General features: G+C 37.7%; 1 protein-coding gene across 2 annotated transcripts in view; it reads right to left on the reverse strand.

The window, feature by feature from the left end:
- Positions 1 to 19,320, reverse strand: part of TRPM3 (transient receptor potential cation channel subfamily M member 3) — a 1,135,309-nt gene that overhangs the window by 24,832 nt on the left and 1,091,157 nt on the right. The window lies entirely within an intron of this gene.

Genomic DNA, 19,320 nt, shown 5'->3' on the forward strand with positions numbered 1-19,320 from the left:
CTCTCTTCTAAACAAGAAATCCTCTGTTTGACTTTTAAAGCTCCTCACAAGCTTAGCCCTTCCTACATTTCCAGTCTTTTATATTTTATTCCCCTCTATGTACACTGGGATCCAAAGACCTTGGTTTCTTTGCTTTTCTATGTACTTTCTATGTATTCCATCTCCTAATTCCAGGCATTTTTTTTTTTACTGACTATTGTGCCTGGAATCCTCTCTCTCTTCATATTTATCTTCTGACTTCTCTGGAATCCTTTAACTCCCAGCTATGATTTTACCTTCTACAAGAGAGCACCTACTGTCTTTTGTACTTGCCCCAGTAGATGTTTATATATTTGCTAACTTGATTAGAAAGGCACATAGAAGAAAGAAATGAATGCATCCAATTGTTGTGAGAAAGTAGTTCATAGATAATGTTTATGAATTCCGGACTTCTTTGTAGAGGAAAAAATATTTAAAATTTCCTAGGCAGGGAGATTTCTTGGGTAATGGAAGCTTTTAGAGGTTGCCCCATGTATAGCCACAAGTTCAAGAGTTCCCAAGTCTGGGAGTTCTCAGGCTCAAAAGTTCAGAATTCAGATCTCTTTGTGAGAGAGTATTTCTTAAGCAGAGTCCTTTTCAGGGGGAAAAATGACCACCCACATAGTTTTGATGCAGTATCGTACTGGATAGCAAAACTAGTGAGTCATTCATCCAGTGCTGGTACAATGGAGGATGCTATTCCTTGTTTTGATAACTCTAAAAGTATGCCAAACTTTTGGGAATATGAACCAAGGGGTAATATTGTGGGTTTTGGAAGAATTGTGTACAAGTCTATGGGAAAGATGGACTTAACAGTGTTTCAAAGGGTTTCCCTGAAAGCAACCTCAAGTTCACTTCACTTCAGTAGGGGAGATAATGGACTATTTGAATACATTATATGGTACCTTATGATGGGTTTCTGTAGGTCCTTTGTAGCTACTACATTTTCTGTGGGGTGAAATAAAGATTGTCCCATGCTTGATTTGCACAGACTACCTTTAGTGCTTATGGAGGAATTAGGAATTCCTATTATCCACATTTGGGAAAACTTAGATGTATGGTACCATGAGTATATTAGAAGATTTTCTGGGATTATCTCCAGGTGGAGATAAAGAGCCAAAGATGGAAAATGACTTCTTGGTGTTGGACTATTCCATGATAGCTGAGAGTTTTTATGGGCCCTGGGTTTTGTCCTTATACGCTATATAGAAGTTATTTTTGAATGCAAAAAATGCACAGGAAGATTGGGCAGACACTTAGATTCTTATTTTGCTTTCCTGTTCCCATTGACAAAAATAACTTTGGACTTATTTTGGAATAAAGTTATACTTACTCGTTAAGACCAAAATTCTGGCTATATGAAATAAAATTGGATTCATTTTAATAAATACATAACATAGACACTCATGTCCAGTGGGTTAAAATACTCATAGTTAGACTTAACCTTAAACATGAGATAAAAGCATATTAAAAATTAAATATTGTCTAATGGTTGATATGATCTGTATCATCCTTAAAATGAAGAGTGAAAAGTGGCAATCTTGAAGATCTTTTTTCTCTCCTGCCTGAGAAAATGTCTCAGATGCCTATTCCATATCACAAGCAAAGGAATCAAAAGCTTAGCCCAGCATCTGACTACATTTATCCTATTTTTTTTTTAAAAAGAAAGGATTTTCTGCTAAAAATCCAGCTTGAAATGATAACGAGACAAAGAGGATTTCTCCAACTCCCTTTGAAAAGCCATACAATCTGTCACAGAGGATTTAGAATGTCATTAACACAGCTCCTGAGGCTTAAACTATGGATGAATCAGATTTAGATAACTCTTTTCACCTGTTTCATTCTGACACAAGACTTTTCGAGGCAAGTCAATGCAAGTGTTGATTCTTCTTCTCTTTATACTGATGCAGCATCCTGAGGGCTTCTTGCCTAAAGGTCTTGGATTGAGGAAGAATTAGTGGCAAGCCTTTTTTTTAGAGTAGTCACTGGATACTTGCTATTTTCCCTCTAGGCAGCCCTCAGTTTTTGCTAGTAATGGAGAATACTTCTGTTAAAGTCCTCTCCTAATGCTTCAGTGTCATATTGAGGCACCTGTTGCCTGGGTAAGGTAGGATACTAGCTCTAGCCAATTCCATTTAAATTGGAAAGGCTTTAAGGTCAGTCCTGGGCACATTATCCAAGGATCCTCTTATCCAAGTATGGAGATGCTCATCAAGAAGAAGTCTGACTACCAGATGATTTTTTTTTTCAGTCATAGCAACTCGTGAAGACCATCTGCTGAAGGCATGGAAAGGAAATTTTGATTTCTGTTGCTAGAGGGAGTATTCATACACTCAGAAAATAATTCATAGATTTGGAGATGGAAAGGGCCTCAGAATGATAGATAAATCATTTGTTTACTTGCTCATTCATTTATTTATTTTAACACTTGCCTTCTGTAATAGGATCTATGTGAAGTATTGATTCCAAGGCATCAGAATGGTAAAGGTTAGGTAATGGGGTTGAATGATCTACTCGTGGTCACATAGTTAGGAAGTGTCTGAGGCCAGATTTGAGCTCAAGTCCTTCCAACTTCAGGCTTGGCTCTCTATCCACTGAACCACCTAGCTGCCTTAGAAGCATTTATTAATTGGTTACTACATGCCAGGCTACGTTTTGCTACAATTCAGAACACCAGGAAGTAGCTGGATCTGAAGACTGCCTCTTTTTACACAGTGTCTTTCCAGCTGCCCAAAGTCAGTAGCCCTGGCAGGCTGTGCCGTACCTTACATCTCACTTCTCCTAGTGGTGGTCTCCAGGGAGAGGGGCACATCCTAGTTTTGGTCACCTCCCTTTAGTTCCTTGCATACAAGAAATTGTCTGATCACCCATTAGGAGATGAATAAGCATCATGGTTATGTTCTTCTTAGGTACAGCTCCACAGACAAGTTATACCTACTTTGGTGAGAGGTGGGTTCATACTGTGGAAACCACATTGGCTTATGAGTTAGAAGACCTAGATTCGAAACCTGGCACCACTTCTTACTATCCACGTGACCTCGGAAAAACACATAACAACTCTGAGATTTAATTTCCTTTTCTCTAAAGTAGGGATAACAAAACTTGCAGGGCTTATTTTGAGAATAAAATAAGCCATCACATATGAACAAGCTTTGTAACTGTAAAGCACTATGTGAATATAAGTTGCTATTATGGGAGATAACATTGAATTTATTGAAAGTTTGGTTTGAGACCTAACTAAGCTAGATCATCCTGAAAACCCTTATAAATTAAACCAGAAAGTGAAAACAAGCAGAAATAAAATCAAACAGATTTTCCATGTTTTTCTATATTCATTCTATTTTCATCATTAGTTGGATCATGATAGTTGGACTATCCCACTTCAGTCTTTGTATTTGCTTGGGTATGTGCTATGGGAGTATGAAATTCCACCTTTAGAGAGTCATTCTTTTATTTTCTTCTCTAAATTTATTGTAGAGGCAGCTAGGTAGTACAATGGGATAGAATGCTAGTCTTGGAGCAAGGAAGGCTCATCTTCCTGTGTTCAAATCTGAACCTCATACATTTACTGTGTAACCCTGGGCAAGTCACTGTTTGCCTTAGTTTCCTTATCTGTAAGATGAGTCGAATAAGGAAATGGTAAACCAAGAAAATCCAAATGGGGTCAGCAAAATGACTGAAAAACAAAAAAATTCAGAGTTCTTTCATGAATTAAAAAAATTCTAGGAACCCCCTGGAAAAATGAAAAGATTTTCATTGGAGAATTAATAATTCATTAAGCCAATTACTGTCATTCTGAGTACATCAGTAAACTCTCATTCTAAATGTCAGTTTAGAACTCATTCTTAAAATATTGAAAAGGAATAACTGAGAGCATTTATAGACAAAATTGGAAGGTGAGTGACAAAGAGATGTAAAAGGGAACAGATTTGTGTCTTAATATCTTCTCATAATCTGATCTAAAAAACCTCAGTTCTTAAGAAATATCCTTTAAGAAGTTGAAGTAAAAAAGAACAGTTAGACCTGATTGAATGCATATGAGAGAGAGAAGTCCATACTGCAACTTAAAGGCATTAAAGTATGCCAAAAGAATGAAAAAAGAACTTAGATGATAGTTTATATCATTATATCTTATTATATCATATATTTATTATATTATTAGATAGTGTTATATTACATCATTATATATTAGTATGATATTATATATCATGTATCATCATGAAATTATTCCCAAGGAAGTGACCTAGAAGGCATAAAAAAGGAATAGCTCAATTCCTACTTTAAAAGAATAGTTTTGCAAATATTTTGGATTTTCTTGATGCAAATATGAGAAGAGTAGAGGTAGGCTTTTGTGGATGATTCTCCACAGTAAATCATATTTAAAAAATCATACAATTGACCCAGAAGGATAGAGGATACAAGATCTTGATGTGTTTATTGGCTACAAAAAAATTGACTTGGTAAAGTTCAACATTAAAGGATCACTTCCAACAAAAGGTTTACCATGCATGTGTCAAAATCATACAAGACTCCACAAGCAATGTAACAACAGAAATAACTTTGCTTAATGACTATTTGATTATTAATACTCTAAAAGCAGGGAAACATATGTTGCCAAAAGTATTTACTAATGACACTTGATTAAATCCATTTATTAAGCACTGTATTCAAGGCTCTCTGCATATAAATCAATCCATCAGTAAGCACCTCCTATCTGCCAAACAATAAAGGAATACGAAGTTAAAAAAAAGGAAACAATGTTACCAAGAGGTACACTATCTATACAATTAACTAAGTATAGAGTTCTCAACATAATTTCAAGAGAGAACTCTTAAGAGCTGGGGGAAAGAGGAAAGAAAAGGAAAAACTATATGGTAAAAGGGATACCTATTATGTTTTGAATAAATTTGGGGCCTTGAGGAAGACACTTAAATGACTAGAATGAAAAATTCAAGGAAAGGAGAAATACAAAAAGATTGGAAAGATATGTGAGAGTGTTGTGAGAAAAAGTTATAAATGCCAGATTGAAGACTTTATATATTATCCTGGGGCACTAGGGACCCATTGAAGATTTTTGATTAAGGGAATGATAGGTTCAGAACAATGCAGAAAGAAGATTGTTTTGGTAATTCTATAGAGAATGAACTGGAAATAGTGAGATAATTCAAGAAGCTAGTGCAATAGTTAGGACAGGAGGTCATAAGGGCCATGAAATCTAAATGGGAGAGAAATTCCCTAAAGGTGGTGAAGTTCTTCAAGTGTAGTCATTGTGTATGGATGACATTGTTCTGATTGTATCAAAACTGGAAACATTGTAGATTCTTCTAAATAAGATTAAAAATTAATCAAGAGTCCAGACTGTGCTATTACTATTAGACATTATTATTATTATTATTATTATTATTATTATTATTATTATCATCAAAACCAATCTAATATATCTCAGAAAACCTCTGAGCATTGGTAATGAGCTGGACTCCAAACTGAGCACAAGGAGGAGATGGGGATGGATTAATTTTGGTAAATTGCACAGTGCAGTTTATGCTCCAAGATTCTTCTTGAAACAACAGTCCATCTTTTAAAAAATAATCTTCATGTGTCCATGCCCTGAAATAATATAGTCTCTGAAGGGTTAAAGTTGAACAGTAGCCAAAGGGCAATGAGGAAGTCAATTGTGGGTGTCCTTGGGCTGCCACAGGTTTACTAATGAGGAAATATACAGGAAAGGGGACATAAAGCAGTGTCACCAGAAAGAGATATAGTGAGAAAATAATGGGGTCTAATCATGTAGAGAAAAGGTGGGATATTACTGAGAAACAGCCAGTAAGCCTCATTGGCATTCATCCAAAGTTGAAAGCTCTAGAATGGTTCTCATACTTTTTTTGGCCTCAGAACCACTTTACACTCTTTATCAGAGAAATTTGTTATAAATTCTACCCCCTCCCTAGTTCGTGACTTCTATTCTTGGTGGCATTGGTTTTGTTTGTATAAAAACTTTTAATTTAATGTAATCAATATTATTCATTTTATATCTTATAACATTCTCTATCTCTTGTTTGGTTATAAATTCTTCCCTTTCCCAAAGATCTGACAGGCAACCTATTCTAAGTTCCCCTAACTGATAATTTCACTCTTCATGTTTAAATCATATACCCATTTGGATCTTATCTTGGTATATGGTGTGAGCTATTTATCTAAACCTAATTTTCCCCATACTGTTCTCCAAATTTCCCAGCAGTTTTTGTCAGATAGTGAGTTCTTATCCAAAAAGCTGGGGTCTTTGGGTTTATCAAACATTAGATTGTTGAGGCCCACTCTTAAAAATTATTGAGGACCCCAACCTTTATTTGGCTATAGCTCTTGGTATATATGCTATTAGAAATTAAAAATTATTGAGGAATTCAACATTCATTTACATTATACCCTTTGATATTTCTATATTTACTGGTATTTTTAAAATATTAATTCATTAAAATGATAGGAAAACCCATTATACATGAACATAAATTACGTTATTATGGAAAAAAACTATTTCCCAAAAGGTTTCTAAAAAGTGATTGTTTTATATATTTTTGGAAATCTCTTTAATATAAACATAAGATATAACATAATATATAAGATATAATATAATATATATAATGTAATATAAGATATGAGATAGCTGGATTCTTATATCCACTTCAGCATTCATTCTATTGCAATATGTTGCTTTGGTTGAAGTATATGAAGAAAATCTAACCTCATACAGATGTATTATTGGAAGAGGAGTATTTTTTTTTTTAAACCCTTGTACTTCGGTGTATTGTCTCATAGGTGGAAGATTGGTAAGGGTGGGCAATGGGAGTCAAGTGACTTGCCCAGGGTCACACAGCTGGGAAGTGGCTGAGGCCGGGTTTGAACCTAGGACCTCCTGTCTCTAGGCCTGACTCTCACTCCACTGAGCTACCCAGCTGCCCCAGGAAGAGGAGTATTTTAATGAGCAAGTAACATCAGTATTATTATGAAAATAGTTGTTGACATTATGGACCCCCTGAAAAGGTCTTGGGGTCCAAGAACCATACTTTGAGAACTGCAGACTAGAAGACTAAAGTATGTTGGACTACTTCCTATGAAGAATTTACAGGAGGGCATAGATGATATTAAGTTGACCAGGATATGATAGCAGAGATAGGTTGTGTTATTTTTACTATTAAAGCAAGTACTCATAGAAGTTAATCACCCCTATTTAATAGATAAGGAAATTGAATCTCAGAGAGATTAAGTTGCTTCAAATCACTCAGCTAAAATTTTTTGTGGCTGGCATTTGAATTCTGGTCTTCCTAAGACCTCAAGTCCAGCTTAAGCAAAACAAAACATTACTCCCTTTAGAGCAATGGTATCAAACTCAAATAGAAATCAGGGTCACTAAACCATATATAAAGATCCATCTGGGCACTAAAAAACCACATATTAACATTATCTGTGTTTTATTATAGGGATATCCTTTTCATGTCATGAGAGTTAGGAGTGTGGTGCCCCCCAACAATCTGTAAAATTTTTTGGTCCTCGCTTCATACAAGAGAAGTTTGATTTTTTTTCTTTTTCTTTTGTGGAGTGCTTATCGTACCTTATAAGCATTTATGAACTATCAAATTTTTAAAGATATCTACATTTCTAGCCTCTGTATCGTTTGCTGATTTCGTGTTCTCGCAAACCTTAACTTTTTACTCATTTTAACTTTAAAAAAGAAATTGTGCATATTTATAATATTAAAAGATAAAACATATTAATAGTAAACAACATTATACATATGTTTTATGTATTTCTGAGTTTCTAAACTTTTCTGTCATCTGCTGGCCTTCGCATGTCACCTTCAAATTCTGTAAAGTTCCCTTTTAATTTCTTATGCTGACCCACAATATAGTGAGATGAAGAAAGTCACAATGTGGAAGGGATACCTGAATTTTTACTTATTTTAAAAATATATTTCTCAATTATATTTAATCTGGTTTGGGCTATACTAGAAAGCTGCTGCCTCTTCTAGAGATTTGATACCTCTGTTCTAGAAAGTACAAAGTCCTAAGGAATTGAAACAGGTAGTAAGGAGAGAGCTTATGGATTCAGCATTGATGCCAATTCCTGGACTACTGGGTATGATCAGTAGCATGACTAACAAACGAGAAGAGTATAGAGAGAAAAGAAACAAGGGTGAGGAGAGAATCTTGCATGATGCCCATGATTAGGGAACATGGAGAAGATGTGGAAGCAGCAAAAAGAACAAAGTAGGAGGTGGGAGGAAAACCATGAGAATATAGTGTCTTAGAAACCAACAGCAGAAAGGGTATATATAGAAAAGCTAAAGAGGATCAGAAAAGGAAAAAAATGTTAATTTGGTGATAAAGAAATTATTATGACCACAGAGACAACCACTTTAGTAAAGTAAAAGGCAGGTTTCATTGTAATATGTGGATAGTGGAAAAGTGGTATATAGAGGTATAGATTATACTTTCTAGAAGAGGGAAAGAGGGGTAGGATCATAGCTTAGGTTCTTAAAAATTTTTTTTTCATAGTAAAAATCTGATTTTTGTAGACTGAGGGGAGAGGGAAAGAGACTTTAGGAAGGGAAAGAATTTCTCATTCCCTTTTAATCTATATTCTAGGCATTCTCTACTATGCTTCAGAAACCCCTTCATTCTGGGAGTTCACTCCATCCTTGAAATTCAGATACTGAAAGTACCCTTTATCCTTTCCTTTCCCTCTGATTGATGGACCCAGGCTGGATTTCCTTTTTCACACCTAGGAAACTTCTTCATCTTGGAAGCTCATTCTAGCCCTGGAATTCTTACACTGAAAGCCTTCTCTCTTGGCTAGTTGAATTGCCACTCAAAGAACCTACTGAAGGAGGGCATTCAGGTTCTACCATGAGTCATGCCAGGTACCTTCTTTGCTGTTTTTCCCCACCTCTCCAAAAAGGTTCCCTTTTATGCATTGTCTTCTGCTTGTTGCAAGGTAAGTTCCTTGATGTCAGGGACTATTTTTCTCTCTCTTTTTTTAAACCCTCATCTTCTATCTTAGAATTGATAAAAGAAGTAGGAAGAGTGGTAAAGACTAGGCAATTGGAGTTAAGTGACTTGCCCAGGATCACATTTGGAAGATCTGAGGCCAGATCTGAATTCAGGACCTCTCCTCTCCAGGTTTGATTCTCTAGCTACTGTGCAATCTAGGTGCCAGGGACCATTCTTACTGTAGAAAAAATAAATTCTTTTTCTCTCTAAATAAATATATGGAAGGGCTTTGCCTTGTGGGTTTATATTGCTTTAGCCTCAAAGGATGGAGAATCTGACTTCTGAGTACTGTTATTGTGATGATGATGTCAGGTAGGAGGCTCAGTGTGTAGAGTGCTGAGCTGGAATCAGGACAACTTGAGTTCAAATCCAGGCTCGGACACTTACTGGCAATATAATCCTGTGCAGACCCCTTAACCTTTATTTGCCTCACTTTCCTCATCTGTGAAATTGTGATAATCTTAGCACCGACCTCCCAGGGCGCTTTTGAGAAGAGAATATTTGTAAAGGACTTCACAAACCTTGAAATGCTGTAATAATTCAAGCTAGGATGATGGTAATGGTTATTTTCCACAACTGAAGTAGTCATTCACATATGTCTTTTAGAGAATGTAAATGGTGAAGTTTCTGGGCCTGCCTGGCTGGGTGAATGTCCCTATTTCAGTCAAAATCAAATATCAAACTCACGGCCCAGATGTTAGCATCAGTACTTACAATTTGGTAAAATAATCTTAAGTAGAAGTCATAATGGGAAAAAAAAAGCCCTGAAATAATTGGGAGAAGCCCTTGGTTCAAATTCTGATCTTGCTCCTGACTTACTTGCATGACCCTAGGAAAGTTATTTAATTCCTCTGGGCCTCAGTTTCCTCATATTAAAACAAAGAACTTGGAGCAGATATCTCCAACATTCCTTTCCAGATGTAAACCAGTAACATATGACCTCTAAACTATCATTTTCTACGAACTATATACAGTTAGGGGGTATGAGGCTGAGCTCAGCATCACAGAGGCAGTCTGTGGGTCCATCTGACTTCATGATTGCCACTGGATTATTGTTCCTGGGGGTTATATTACATGTATTTTAAAAAATCAATATGACCCAAAATACATATAAATGCTTATATAAATAGAACAACTTGAAAGGGTTCAGGTGGACAGGGTTAGATTTAGCAAGGAGGAGGGCCACCTCTTCCTCTGAGGTTAAAAAACTGGAGGAGAGGATGGGCAAGGGCTTTGAGAGGATTAAAGGATGACATTCTTATGCCTCTGACCTTCTGTGTTCATTTTCCCTCCTTTGCTTTTTCTTTCCTCATTGTCCTCTAAGATTCTATGCTTCTTTCTCTCAAGCCCAGCCGGCCTGTTCTTTGTGTGGTTGCTGGGATAGACATCACCAAAGCTGTTGCTTTTCACATTTCAGTGGTTTTACTCTAAACAGCAAGAAGGGAAATAGGATTCAGTCCATTTTCCACTTGGGAACTTGAAAGCATATTGGTGAAGCTTAGGTTTCAGCGAAAACCATTTATTGCTGCCCTATCCTGAGCATATGTAGAGATGAATTCATGCTTCAGGATGACCAGTAAGCAGGCTGCTTTGCACAAGATAAACCTCCTAAACTGGATTATTCATGACAACCCCCTCTTCTCTGACCACAGTCCACTTTGGAACTTGAATCGGGTGACCCATCCATGGGTAATTCATCATCCTGGCTATAATATCTTAGAAAGGAGAAGTACTTAAAAAAACCCTTACTTTCTGCCTTATAATCAATACTATGTATTGGTTTTAAGGCAGAAGAGTGGTGAGGGCTAGGCAATGGGGATTAAGTGACTTTCCCAAGGTCACACAGCTAGGAAGCATCCAAAACCAGATTTGAATCAGGACTTCCCATCTCTAGGCTTAACTCTTTATCCACCAAGACACCTCCCTGTTCCTGCTAGGAATACTCTCTTTTATGGGCTCTTCCACTTTTTTTGTAAAAAAGTTTTGATTTTGGTACCTCAGATCTGATTGATCTGAGTCCATTCCTTCCAGCATATATTCACTGGAATGCCACAACTTCAATTTCATTTTTGTGCTGGGTTTTCCAGGTCTCTGGTAATGTTCCTACAACCGATCCATGTTGACATCATGTTCATGATAATCATTCCCTGTTAAGACTTGCTGAGACCGCAACATTCGTTGAATCTCATATCCAGTAACTTGCCAAATCCTGTTAATTCTATCTCCGCAATATCCATCTCACCCATCTGATTTCTATTCCCATCCACACCAGTATAGTTTAGGCCATTATTACATCTGGTCTAGACTCCTTTAATCTATATGTTGTTCTTCTATTTAATTCCCCTTGCTCCAGTCTTGCCTCTTCCCAAGCATCTTTCACATGACTACTAAAGTCATCTTCCTAACAATGAAGTTCATGTTAAGTACCTGTTCAAAAAGTCTGCAATGGCTTCACACTATCCTTAGCCTAATATTCAAGGACTCTCATAACCTGGTTCTAACCTGCTTGCCAACCTTACAGGATTTTGCCATTTATTCCTTTTCCCTTTCTTTAAGATACTGCTAGATTAGACTACTTGAGGTTTGACTAAATCATCTACACTTTCCTGCTTTTGTACATTTCCCTATTTTGTTTCCTATATCTGGAAGGATCTCCTTCACCCTTAAAATGTTGAAATCCTATCTTTTAAGGCCCAGGACCAATGCCACCTTCTCTAGCAACTTTATCTGATTCTTTTCCCAGCTGGGAGTAAAACTCCCTTTTGGAATTTGAGGCACCTTGCTCTTCTCCTTATGCCTTTATTCTCTATTTTTTTTTAATAATAATTTTTGTATGTAGTGAAACTAGAGATTTTGTTGCTAGTAAGAATGCAAAATGAAGTCAATAATGGTGAACAAAGGAAATAGGAGAGAGGCTGATAAGTCCACTGATTCCATCTGTCTCTGTAGTGTTGTCTCCAGTTGATCTATGGCAATGGGGGCATTATGGGTATTGACCAGAACTTTATCACTCTAGGTCCCCATGCTTTCTCTGCAGTTTTGCTTAGTAGGATACTAAGGGTAACTGGAAAGGTCAGAGATAAGAGAAGAAAGTCAAATAAGAGATCCAAATTGCTCGTTGGCTGCAGGAGGGAGGTGGGAGAAGGGGAGGGAAAGAACATGAATTATGTGACCATGGGAAAATATCCTAAATCAATTAATTAAATAAATAAACTTAATTAAAAAAACAAAGAGATCCAAGACCAAGATCCCAACAAGATGGAAAGTCATACCAAAGGACAAGGTTTGATTATAGCTTGGGTGATATTTTTAGCAATAAAATCTGAATATATAGTCTTCCTTATTGGATTGTAAGCTTCTTGAAGGCAGAGACTATGTCTTTGTACTTCCTGCCCCAGGCCTTGGTGCAGTGTCTTGAACATGGTATTTCATGTCTGTTGAATTTTATCCTCATTCATTCCCACCCTATTGGGAAGCTTCTTTTTCACTTAAACCCCATGCTTTTTTTTGCTTTGCGTGTGTTTTTTTTCTCTCAACTCTCCAGTGGCCTTAATAGAAACATTGAATAAGCCTCTTCCACAGCACTCAGCTGTGGAAGCAGCTGAACCATTATGTTCCCTAGGCTGTCTGGCTCTCTCCTATCCTCACCTTAAAAAAATGGTACTGTAGAGTTTTTGAAAAGTGGGCATCGGACCTTGGACCTGGTTTCGCCTGAGTCTACTTCTCTAGAGAAGCCTGCCATTTTGTATTTGTCATATAGAGCTGATTCTAGATCCAATTCTTAGGCAAGTCCACTTTGATTGAGGGATGGAAGACCCCCAGGGGGAGAGCTGGTGTTCTGGTTGTCACAATAAACGGAACAAGGTTCCTATTGATGACTTGGGAACACATTGTGGGCTGCTCTCATTGCAGCTAAACTGCTAAGCTGTGGCTACTTAGCACACGCCAACATGAACACCTGCTGGATAAAGACCTGTAAGCTCAGGTGAAAGGCTGAGCTCTCAAATTCCACAGGTGTATTAACCCTTTCTGAGGAAGAAACCCCAACTAGAGCCAGCAGTCGGCAGTTTGCATGGAAATGTTCTAGTTACTTTCGGACTAAGGCACACGTTTTTATCCCAAAGCACAGGCGATGAAGGATTCAAGGCCATTTTATTCTTGCCTTCCCCCTTTCTTCAGAGAGATGGGAAGGGTGTTGCTCTACCAACTGAATGAAACAGCTAATTTACAAGAACACTAGACTTTTTTCCCCCTGGGCTGGCAGGAACCACACAAAGATGCTGATGGTTTCACAAGTAACCAGCTGAGTCAATGGCCTTGGAGGAAGCACCTAGTCCACTGCAGGGAGGTTTTATGTGTGTGCTTGTAAATTATATATTTCACCTTACCTGAGTAGAATCAGTATCATAGACAAAACTTAGTGACATGCGAAGCCTGGACTGAAGTCTGTTTTTGCAGTCAGTTATAATTGACCATAAACTGATGATTTAATGCAGCTCTGATTCTAAATGATTATCAGAGAGTGACATTTTCTTTGGCCAAGTTGGTTTGAATAGACCTGTGGGAAAGTTTTAAAACGAAACCACAAGCAGTATGAAAATTGGCTAGTTTCTGGGTCCCACATAGAAAGGGAACAAGCTGAGCCCTTTCCAGCTACATCCCTTGTCTAATCATGGAACAAAGACAGTTCTTTGGGGCTCTGCAGAGACCCAATCCTTGTGGGACCCAAACTTGAGGGATTTGTGACTAAACTTTTTGGTTTGGCTCTCCCCACATGCACTATTTAACTTCTCATACAAATGCTGAGCAAAGAAGGGACAATTAGCTTGCAGGCTCTGTACTACTCTCTCAAAGAACCTCCCTTTCTTCTTTCTGCCCACCCTCTCCTCTCTTTCCTCTGTCTCCCTTCCCTCCTCCTGATTCCTTCTCTTTGGGTATCTATCTTTCTGCCTGCCTGTCTCTCTAACAGAGAACTCTACAGGAGGAATCCTATTTGGCTTTTAAATTGACCAGTGAGATAATGAAATCAACACAGATGATATATTCAGTGCAAATGGCAGAGCATATTGTCATGTATTTCATGAGTCACTTGCTTAACAAAAGCAATTTTACTTTTATATACTGTATAGCGGAGATATTTGAAACTGGATTGTCCTTTTGGGAAGAGAACAAATTACTTCTGCCTTCAAGTGAGCAGGAATGAGTTTATGGTATTGGAGATCTATACAAACACCCCAGACACCATGATTTCCACTTGTGGCCTGAGAGGGCGCTCATAGCTCTACTTTGACATCTGAGTTATCCAGGTCATCTAGCAACACAGCTAACATTGGGAGAGAGAGAGATATAAGGAAAGAGGGAAAGAAAGGAGCAAAATGAGGGAGGGGGAGAGAGAAAGAGGGGAGAAAGAAAGAGGGGGAGAGAGAGGCAAAAAGAGAAAGGGAAGGGAGAAAAAGGGAGAGAGAGAGAAAGGGAAAGAGAAAGAAGAGAGACAGAGAGAGAGAGAGAGAAAGGGAAGAGAGAGAGGGAGAGGGAGGAGAGGGAGGGAGAGGGAGAGGGAGAGTCCTAAAGAAAGAACTTTCTTACTTTTGCATTGGTATTTTTCAATGTTTCACATTTAGTAGGAGAAAAAGGGGCAGTAAGGGGAAAGAGATAGAGATAGAGAGAAACACAAACTCCAAATGAAGAAAATCTAGATCCAAATGTTGCTTCTGCACATGTTGTCTGTGTGATCCTAGGTAAATCATGGAACCCCAGGCAGCTCTCTAAGGTTGTAGATTATAGAATACTTGCCCATATCCATTGGCATAAGGAGATTTTTTCATTGAGAGTTCTCTATACCAGAGAAATAATAAAGATTTCCTTCTCCATACAAAAAAGAAAAATCACTTTGCACATTCAGGTAGTTTGGTATAGTAGAATGCTGATCTTGGTATTAGGATGACCTAGGATGAAATCTTGCCTCTGACATGACCCTGAGCGAATCACTTGACTAAGCTACACTAGGACTTAGCTACTAAATTATAGAGGATTTCCCACACTGATAAAATAATAAATCTTTGGCTATTAGACCAAATCTCATACTTGTGCTTTAGCCAGAGGTGGGGAGAGTAATTTCTTTCTTTGTTGTCCATATATATATATATATATATATATATATTAGGCAATGGGGGTTAAGTGACTTGCCCAGGGTCACACAGCTAGGAAGTATCTGAGGTCACATTTGAACCCAGGATCTCCCATCTTTGGGCCTGACTTTCAATGCACTGAGCCACCTAGCTGCCCCTGAATAATATAATTTTTAACATAAGCTTATTTGGGTGTCAGACTCTAGAGCCATCTATTACATCAAACTCTTTCCCTCATGGATATTCATTATTCTAAGTGGTCACAGATTATAGGAGTAACCAAATTCTTTTGGCGTTCAAAGCTTCTTACAGCCTGGCCTCTTTCTATCTTTCTAGTCTTAAATACCGAACTCTAAGGTCCACTCATATGGCCTACTAGCTCCATCTTCCAACATGGTTCATGACTACAATGGCAGTCTTTTGTGCTTGGAATGCTGTCCCTTCTCATACCTGACCCTGAATCTGAGGCTTCCTTCAAGATGCAACTCAAATGGTATTTGTGAAAATGGGCATCCTTGTTTTTACTCCTGATCTTATAGGGAAAATTTTTAACCTATCCCTATTATAGATATTGTTTGTTGATGGTTTTAAGTATATACCCTTTTTTTTATTCTAAGGGAAAATTCATTTATACCTATGCTTTCAAGTGTTTTTAATGCCACCTGCTGGAGAGCTTTCTTCTCAGGTGCTATTACCTTCTCCTCTAAGGTTATCTTGTTACTCTTTGTATATCTTATATATGCCTATTTATGTACATGTTACCTTTCCTATTAGAATATAGACTTCTTTTTTTAATTGATTAAGAAAAATTTTCCATGGCTACATGATTCATGTTCTTTCCCTCCCCTCTTCCCACCCCTCTCCTGTAGGGCAATTCCATTGGGTTTTACATGTGTCATTGATCAAGACCTATTTCCATATTATTGATATTTGAACTAGAGTGATCGTTTAGAGTCCACATTTCCAATCATATCCCCATTGAACCATGTGATCAAGCAGTTGTTTTTCTTCTGTGTTTCTGCTCCCACAGTTCTTTCTCTGGATGTGGATAGTTTTCTTTCTCATAAGTCCCTCAGAATTGTCCTGGATCATTGCATTGCTGCTAGTAGAAAAGTTCATTACAGAATGTAAACTTCTTGAGGGTAGGACAGTCTTAAATTTTTCTTTGTGTCCCTAGTGCTTAGCATAGCATCTCACACATAGTATGAACTTAATAAATATCTGTTGATCAGTTGATTAAGAGGCTTTCTGTGATGTGCAAAGGACACAAAGATGAAAAAGACACACCATCTACATTCAAGGGATAAATCCTAGTAGATGGAAGCTCCAGAGACAAAGTTCAAATTTATCTGGCAACTGGATTGGCTTTATCAACTGGTGGCATCTAATGAGTCAATTTTAACCAATATAATCACTTTTTTAGGCACATCAAGAAAATAAGAGAATTTTCTCAATTGTATTTCTTTTCATCTAATATGTAGATATTTCTGATCTGGTTACTAATAGCTATGTGAGGTATCTGTCCATTGAGCAATCGTTAAACTTTCTCACATGTATCAGATGAACAATGGGAGTGTGGCAAGGATAATCTGCTGGACAGCAGCATTGTCCTCCTAGTTTTTCCCACCTTTGCCTTGTTTTAAGGCCATCTCATGTTTCAGCTATTACTCTGTGGGAGGGCCTGGTTAAAAAACAAAACAAAATGTTGGCTCTTGAACAGTTGGCCATAGGCTACATGCATCATTAGGAGACTGAAACTCAAGCTGTCTCAGTTAAGGTTGTCTTTCAGTCTTGGTATTTTGGTAGCCTCTGGAATATTTCAGTGGTAGGGCCAAGTCTGTAGTTAAGACCTTTCTGAACTGTTATTGCCATTATCATCATCATCATCATCATCATCACAATAATAATAATAACAATAATAATAATTATTATTGTTGTTAAACCCTTACCTTCTGCCTTAGTATCAATTCTAAGAAAGACAAGAATGGTAAGGGCTAAGCAATTGGGGTTAAGTGACTTGCCCAGGGTCACATAGCTAGGCCAGCTGAGGCCACATTTGAATCTAGCTCCTCCTGACTCCAGGCCTGGTGCTTTATCCATTGTATTACCTAGCTGCCCTTTCTTTCTTCTTATTATAGTGACCTCTCCTAGACAATATCTGGCAAACTTATGGTGAGCAAGATACATGTCTGAATGTTTTTGAAAATATCCTAAAATTCTGATTCTTCAATAACTCTATTTTTTTCCTCAAAAGAAATGAGATATTAGAATATCATTATAAGCCAATCTATTGGAGATTTAAAATTTTCATCTTTCCTTTCTTCTTTTCTGCTTGCTCTAGTCTCTGTCCCATTCTTCCCTGACTGCTCATATAGGATCACCGATTTTTAGTTGGAAAGGACATTAGAAGCCAGCTAGTCCAAGGTTTTCATTTTACAGAGGAAGAAACACATCAGATGAAGTGACTTGCCTAAAATTCCACAGAAAACTGTCAGTGGTCGGACTCAAACATGGGTCTTCTGATTCCAGTTTGTGTTTTTTCACCCCTTAGTTCCCCACTATTTCTCTTAACTTCAGTAGAATTTCCAAGAAGGCTATCAGCATAACACCACTGTTTAATTTGTGCTTTTCTTTCTGCTCTGTCTGTTAGTAGAATTCAGACTCTTCAGTGGAAGGGAATAGCTTCCTTTTGCATTGGTATTTTTCAGTATTTTACTTGTAATAGACACTTAATTAAAAATTGCTGATTGAGTTGTCATGAGGCAAGAGATTAAGTAAGCTGCATATATAACCTCTATCATATTACCTGCTGCTTGGGAGGGAGAGAGAACACGGATCACAAATGGCAGAAAATGAGTATTAAAAATTATTTTGATATGTTAAAAAAAAGAGAGGGGGATTATGTGAAGGGATGTGGCAGAGGCATTCTTCCTGATCAGGAGTACTAAGGATGCCTAAAGCAGACCATTTTCATTAGGTAACAGCCTTTTAGCTCTCTCTTGACAAAAAGGTCAAAAGATTGAGGGAAATTGGCCATGAAGGCTATTGATGCAAAGACTGTGATACTGCCACGAATATGGCACCAGCTTCAGAAATCAGGAAGGGTTGGGGGAGTGGAGGTGGTGGAAATAGTTTCTTTTTTTTTTTTCTCTCTCTCTCTCGAGGGTGAACACAAAGATAGGTTAGAATGGGTAATGATCAATAACAGTTAATTTTCGGTAAGTGAGATACCTAAATACAGAACTCTGGGAGATGCTGAAGACAGCATTCTACATAGAACTTGTAGTGATGTCAGAGCTGCAGTGATTCATGGAAGGCTCAAGGGCTTCAGGATAAATCTAAGCTACTTCTGTTTCATAGAATCTCAGAATTGGAAAGGGTCTCAGAGATCATTTTGGATCTTAAGATCATACATTTAATACTGGGTGGAAGGGTGGGGTGGGGCTCTTTAAAGGTCATGCAGTCCAATTCTCAACTTTTATAAGAGAAAATGGAGGCCCAGAATAGTCATTGATTTGTCCAGGGTCATACAGGATGTATCAGAGGGAGTTGCATCCTGGTCCTCCCACTCTAAAGCCAGCGATCTTTATAGGACTCTGTTACTTCTTTGTCTAATTCCTTTCTCTCCATCATTCCCAACAAGGTCATTCATTATCCTTTGTTGAAAAAGCCATAGCAGCCTTTATCGGGCCATTCAATTTTTTTTTTTTGTATAGGATCTTGCTTTAAACTTCACATTGTCTGTAAATATGATATTTTGCCAACACTAGCTAATATTTATGTTCTACGGTTTTATTTTTAAGCATTTCAAAAGCATAGTGTGTAGAAAAAGCCTACTGGGTGCCTTGCTTATAAGGGCCATAACCATGATGGAGGCACTACTGTCCTAGGGGTTATAGTTTACCTGAATTACAGGTATAGTGGCCAAGAGGAATTAATAGCCTCATAAGTACTATCTGTGCAATGTCAAATCTATAAAGAGATCTGAACCATCATATCATCGTCTAATACCTCAGGGCTCCAGATCTTTTAGAACAAGAGCTTTTAGAAGTAGAAGAGACTTTAGTGATCAGCTCCCCCAAACCCCTCATTTTACAGATGAGGAAACTGAGATTTCTAAAAGTTGTGAT

This window comes from Gracilinanus agilis, chromosome 1 (genome assembly GCF_016433145.1).
Source record: "Gracilinanus agilis isolate LMUSP501 chromosome 1, AgileGrace, whole genome shotgun sequence".
In the NCBI taxonomy this organism is placed as follows: domain Eukaryota; kingdom Metazoa; phylum Chordata; class Mammalia; order Didelphimorphia; family Didelphidae; genus Gracilinanus; species Gracilinanus agilis.